Source organism: Gavialis gangeticus, unplaced genomic scaffold (assembly GCF_001723915.1).
Source record: "Gavialis gangeticus isolate Ggan-Ray unplaced genomic scaffold, GavGan_comp1, whole genome shotgun sequence".
NCBI classification, from domain to species: Eukaryota; Metazoa; Chordata; order Crocodylia; family Gavialidae; genus Gavialis; species Gavialis gangeticus.
In genome coordinates, this window is record NW_017729029.1 from 10,784,596 (window position 1) to 10,790,758 (window position 6,163).

The window sequence follows — 6,163 nt, forward strand, 5'->3', positions numbered from 1 at the left end:
GGCAGCGGCGCGTCCGGCGGCTGCGACCTGCGCGGGCGGAGCGGGGCAGAGCCCGCCGGGCGGCCGGGACAATTCCTCCCTGAGCCCCGCACGCACCGCTCCGGCCACGGGCAGGGGGGCAAGAGCCTCTGGCCGGGAGCCGCCGCCTTGCTCCCGCACAAGCACTGGCTCAGCCCAGTCGGGTGCAGCCAACACCCAGGGCCTCTGCAGACGGCTTAAAGACACCTGATGTGTAGCAGAAAGGGGAGGGCAGCAGCAACCAGCAGTCTGGAAACTTGGGAAATACCCAGAGTGGAGCAGAGGCATCCCCACGCCTGCATCATCCTGAACCAGTGGCTACCCAACCTCCTCTTGCACCCCTCCAGTGATGGAGGGCCACAGCTTCCCTGGCGTCTGTGCCATTGCCTCGCTGCTCCACCAGCGGACAGCCAGGTAAGCTTCTTCACTCTAAACTTACTTCGCTGCAGCTTCAAGCGGTTGGTCCACATCCTCCTCTCCGCAGCGTGTCAAGTCTTCGGAGATTTCTGTCACCCTTACCCAGCTCCTCAGTCCCGGTTTGCAGCAGTGCCGGGGGTGCATCCTGCTTCTTCTCCAGCCTCTGCCTGCTCTCAGCCGTGGCGCTCTCCTCTGCTCCCCAAGCAACCGGGACGTGGGGTCTCCCGCTGCTCCTCACAGCGCACCCCGGCTCTGCTGCTCCTAGCTCCGGCAGCCAGCAGCCGCGCGCCAGGAGTGGCAGAGCAGCCCATGTAGCACATACAGACTGGGGAGGGGGCAGGCAGCAGAGTGGCAGACAGGACAGAGAGCAGAAAGCAGAGCAGGTGAAAGAAAGGCACTGGAGGGACGGCTGCGGCGCTAATCTGTGGCCGGCCTGCCAGGAAGTTAGCCCCCATTGTCCCAGCCTAGACCTTCTCTGACCAGCGCTTACCCAACCTGCTCTTAAAAATCTCTGATCGCGGAGATGTCACCATGTCCCGAGGCATCTGCTCCACCGCGGCGCCGCTCTGACAGCGGAGGAATTGGTCTATTTTTTTTTGCAAAAATATTCAATTCTCTCTCTCTCTCTCTCTCTCTCTCTATATATATATATATAAAAATATATATATAAAGTTTACCTCCACCCTGCTCATAAACAGACACTCAGACCCCACAGTCGAGGACGGTATTAAAATGGGACTAAGTGAAATGTGCTGGTACTACAGGAAGACAGAAGAGGACCATGGGAAAGAAACGACAGAGCTCATCTGGTGGAGAGGGGTCCGGCACAGACTGCTTCGGGGCGGGGGGCAGACCCTCTCATGAAGGCAGTGGGTGGGGACACGGCTATGGAGACGGGTGCACAGGTGCACGGTGCAAACTGTGTAACCGGTTTTTAATGGTTTAACTGTCGAAGTGTGCTTTGATCTGCCAAGTGAACCATAGGGGCCACTTGGCAGAGTTTGTCTGTCTAATCTGAACGTACGTTGCTGCACCTTCAAGTCAGGGCCATGCTTCCTGCTCTCTGTGGCAAGGGGAACAGGTTGTCTCTCTCGTTCAGGGCAACCCCTCAGGTGCGTGAAGACTGCTGTCACGTCCCCCCTTAGAGCGCCTTTTCCGCAGCATGTGTCTCAGCCTGTCCTCCTGTGACAGCCTGTATTTGTGTTTTGATTTGTCCCGAGCTGCAGCACCTTGCACGTGTCAGCACTGATCTTCGTCCTTTGGACTCCAGCCCAGCTTTCCAGCCTGTCGAGAGCCGTCTCAGTTCACCTCCAGTGTGTTCACAGGCCTCCCAGGTGTCGCCTGCAGCTTTGCTCAGGAAGCTCGCTCTTTTCCAGCATCCAAATCATTAGCAAAGCACCAGGCCTAGGACACAGCTCTGTGAGGCTCTGCTTGAAGCCGGCCATCCTGACAGGGACCCCTGATAATTGCCCTTTGCTTGCGCCTATTGAGCCAGTCGTCCATCCACACTGTAGTAGTTTTGTCCAGCCCACATTTCTCCAACTGGTTTGTGAGAAGGTCATGCAGAGCTTGTCAAGAGTCCAGATTCGTGATATCCACCGTGTTCCCTTCATTTGCACAGTTGGCTACTTGGTCGAAGACGGCACTGGGATGTGCTTGGTGTGATTTGCTCTTACCAAATCCCTGCTGGCTGCTCCAGATCAGCCTTTCCTCTGCCAGCTGCTTGCAAACAGGCGTCCTTAGGATGTACGCCAGTAACGTCCTGAATCTGGAAACCCACAGGAGAAAGTGGGTGTAGGGCAGCAGTCCCAGCCCCAAATCTGGGCTGGGGCTCAGGGGACGGAGAGCGAGCGCCGGGGGGGCAGGGCCACGCCTCAAGGAGATGGGGCAGCAGCACTCAGGCAGGATTTGGGTGACCAGGGAGCAGCAGTGCCCTGGGGCTGGGGCTGGGGCTGGGGCTGGGGCTGGGCCAGCTCTGGGCAGAACGGTGCTAAAGGCCAGAGTATGGTGGGCAGCCCAGCAGTGGGCGCACAGTGCCCTGCTGTAAAGCAGTGAGCTCCAGAGCTGCTCCCTCCCACGCAGGGGTCCCCTGGGCAAGTGGGCAGTGCTGCCAGCGTCCCCAAGTGCCATGCTGTGGGGAATCTCAGCCAGCTCAGGCCTGTGCCCCCAAGGTCACATCTGCAGCACCCCATGGTCCAGATGCTGCTTGACCAGCCAGGGGCTTCCAGGCTCCTTCCAGAGTTGAGGGCAGTGCCCAAACCAGTGAGCAAGCAGTGGCTGCAGTGCCCTGGCACAGAGGCATTCCTGTCTCGGGCGCGGTGCAGTGCTGGGTGTGCTCCTGCACTGATGAATAAACCAGGGCAAGAGTCTCCCTAAAGATCAATAGCCACGGTCGCCTTATCGCTCCGGAGGCAGGGTGCGGGCAGGCGTCAGCCGCAGGGGGTGCCAAGCCAAATCAGGTGTCAGCAGCGGGGTGCAGGGCTTGGGCCCCACCTCATTCTGGTGGAGTCGACACCAGTTTTAGCCTCTCTGCAGGCTGAGTTTGCGCCCAACTCACGTTGCAACAACTGTGCTGGTGGGGACGCGGGCAGCCAGGGACCAGGGCTTTCACAGCATCCCCGTGGGCTTGGCCCGGGTCACCCGTGCTGTCTGGAAACCCCCTCTGGCAGCCCAGGGCCTCGCTGCCGATCTGCAGAAGCAGGTAGTCAGCACTGGGGCTGAGTCGCTGGCTGGCGAGCCCCATCTTCCCGGGCCTGCCCCGAGCCTGCCAAGGGTGCGGGGTCCACAGGCAAGGGGCGTCTGCAGTGCCTGGCACATCCCGGGGTCCAGGCCGGACACGCGGTCGTAGACTGGGGCTGGCAGGAAGCTCCAGAGGTCACATCCAGCCAAACTCCTGCCCAAGGCAGGATCATCCCTGCCCAAAGCATCCTGGACAAATCCACAGTCTTTGTAACACTACCATCAGCCAGGACACAGCACGTCTTGACATCAGCCGAGCCTGCCACAGGGCAGCAGGGGGGCCGCAGCAGCCAACATCCCGCTGCTGTAAACGATTGTTACTATGTGCTCTGGAAATCAGAGGCAGGGCTGAAGGGGCCTACATCTAGTCCAACTCCTGCCTGAGGCAGGATCAGCCCTGTCCAAACCACCCCACCCAAATCCGCAGTCTAGGAGCGCTACCAGCCACCCCGACGCAGCGCCTTCCGTAGCCCGCAGCCGGCTTCTGTAAAAGGTGGTTAATGTACACCCTGGCGATCCCAGAGGGAGGCTGTGCCCGTTACAGGAGGAGGCAACCCCCCGCCAAGTCCACGGCAATCCGAGCGGGGGGATTCCTTCCTGACCCCAGCTCTGGTGGCTGTCTGACCCTGAGCAGAGGAGCAAGACCCTCTGCCTAGGTGTCGCCAACGTTAAGTCCCAGCAGGAACATGAGTGCAGCGCAGCCGAAATCCCCGGTCCCCGCATACGCACAGGAGAGTCCTGGTGAGGTTTGCCCAAAGATGAGCCCAGGAGACCTCGCGCCCAGAGCAGCTGCCGGCTGCCTCGGCCACCCCAGAGCCCTTGCAGGCACCTGCGGCCACAGCACATAGGGATGTGGAGGGCAGCCCAGCTGTGGGGCACGACCCAGCTCTGCTTCGCGCAGGCCCCAGGCAGCCACAGGCCAGCGCCTTGGTCTGGTGCGGAGTCCTGCCCCACGCAGCCCTGGCCTGCCGCCCGTCTTGGGGTGACCGCGGCGATGGCGGCAGCCTCACAGGCCACTGCGGGGGGCAAGGAGCAGCTGCCCACAGAGCCCTGGTGACACTAGCCAGGCCCCTGGGGTGCTGCCCCCCGGGCTGCCCGCCGCCGGGATGCCTGGCACCAGGCAGCCGCAACGGGGCAGAGCTCTGCCTGGGAGAGCTCGGCACAGCCTGGCAGGAGAGGGCAGGGCCGCTGCCCCCATGACAGGCGCTGCTGCAATGGGGCTGCCCTCAGGCTGCTTGGCAGAGCTCATGGGCAAAGCTGAGCATCCCACGTCTGCCTGATTAGGCTGACCCTGGGTGGCAGGAGCATCTGGGGCAGCTCCCAGCATGTGGGGTAGGGAGCTCCCCTGCTGCAGGAGGGGCTGTGGCGCGTGCCTGGCCCCCGCTCGCCTAAGCCCTGGCTGGCAGCAGTGACGTTGCCCCCGCCTGCCGCAGCTCAGCTCCATGCTGTGGCCATGGATGTGACCTGGCCTGCTGGCACAGCCTCTTCGTCCTTGATTGCCGCACACTGCCAGAGGCACCGGGGAGGGCTTGTATGCTGGCCAGGAGGCAGGAAGATCCCAGGTGCTTGTGCAAGGTGGGGCAGCAGCTCTGCCAACCTCGGGTGCTCACAAGGAGCTGGAACAAAGAGCCCGATGGGCACTGGAGCGAGACGCTCCCTCCGAGCAGCCCCTTGCCTGTGCCCACGGCCCCCGGCCTGCAGCTGGCTCCGCGTCTCCCCAGGACACTGCCCCAAGCCAGCCCGGGGACTGCTCCTCAGTGCCACAGATGCCCCTGCCATGATGTTTTCCCAGGGTCCGCCATGCGCGGGGCGCTCCCATGCCAGGGCTGCAGGCTCTGGGCAGACTGGGACCTGGCCCTGGCCGGGGCTGGCCGCAGGCCTGGGCTGCGATGCCCCTTGAGCCCGTTGGACGGACCTGGGAGCAGTCTCGTGCAGGGGCTCAGGCCAGAGGCCACAGGCGCTTTGGAGCCAGTGAGGAGGAAGGGGCAAAGGTCACTGTGGGCCCTGATGGGGAAGCGGGCAGCTGCGCCAGAGCCAGGCACGCATCGGCCTCCTGCGATCGATACTGCAGCGCCGGCGGGGGCCGCAGGGCCCGGGGCCCGGGACACACACACGGGAGAGAGGAAACCAGTTGTGCAGCTGACCCAGACCAGGAGCGCAGGGCGCAGGCGGGCACACTACCCTTAAGTCTGCCCGCAGCTCCCACAGGCATCTGCCATGGCCTGGCACCTCTGCCAGCACAGGCCTGGCGCTCGGCACCAGCCCCCAGCGCACCTCCCCTCCTAGTTCCCCTCGGGCCTGGGGGGCAGGGGGCTCTCCCTCCCCCGGGGGGACAGGGGCACTTCCTCTAGGTGCGGGGTAGGGGGTAGTGCACGGAGCAGGCACCCGGGCAGGGGCAAGTGGCTGGAGGCGGCGGCCGGCCGCGGTGGGGCCCACTCACCTCTGCAAGTGGGGCTGGCAGGCGCTGAGCTGCTGTCTCCCGGGGAGGGCTGCGCTCCTGCAGGCTCGGACTTTATACCTCTCTGCTCCCCGCCCGGCCCCTCCCGCCCGCCCCCGAGGCAGGCGTTGGCTCTGTCCAGGGCTTGCTCACGTCCAAGTAAACACTGTCAGGTGTGTCCATCCTGCGCCAGCCCCGCTGTGCCCTATGCACCTGGGCCGGCCACACCTCCGGGGCTGCCCAGACGCGCCAGGCCAGGCCACCCCACCCAGGGCAGCGGCTGATGCCAGGCAGGGCCAGGACACCCAGCGGCCCCGCCCCGGAGCCACTGCGAGACGAGAGCGGAGCCAGCCCAGTGCTGTGAGCTTCCCCACAGCAGTGCCCACCACATTGCTCTGAGCTGTGTCTACCTGCAGGGCCAGCCCGGGACCAGCGCACCCCCCGGGCGGCGGCGTGAAGGGAACACGCACCGGCTGTAAAACATTAACCGGCCCGGCCCGGGCGCGCGGGGCTGCCCCTGCCGACCCCGGCCCGCCTGACCGGCCCCTGCTC

The 6,163-nt window shown here is 64.0% G+C and overlaps 1 protein-coding gene across 1 annotated transcript in view; it reads right to left on the minus strand.

The window, feature by feature from the left end:
• The window catches only part of GJB1 (gap junction protein beta 1), a 13,675-nt gene extending 7,954 nt beyond the window's left edge, over nt 1-5,721 (minus strand). Inside the window, exon 1 of the mRNA XM_019521243.1 lies at nt 5,615-5,721. The gene's annotated coding sequence lies outside the window, so the exon portion shown is untranslated. The remainder of the gene's footprint in view (nt 1-5,614) is intronic.
• Nucleotides 5,722-6,163: the final 442 nt, after the last annotated feature.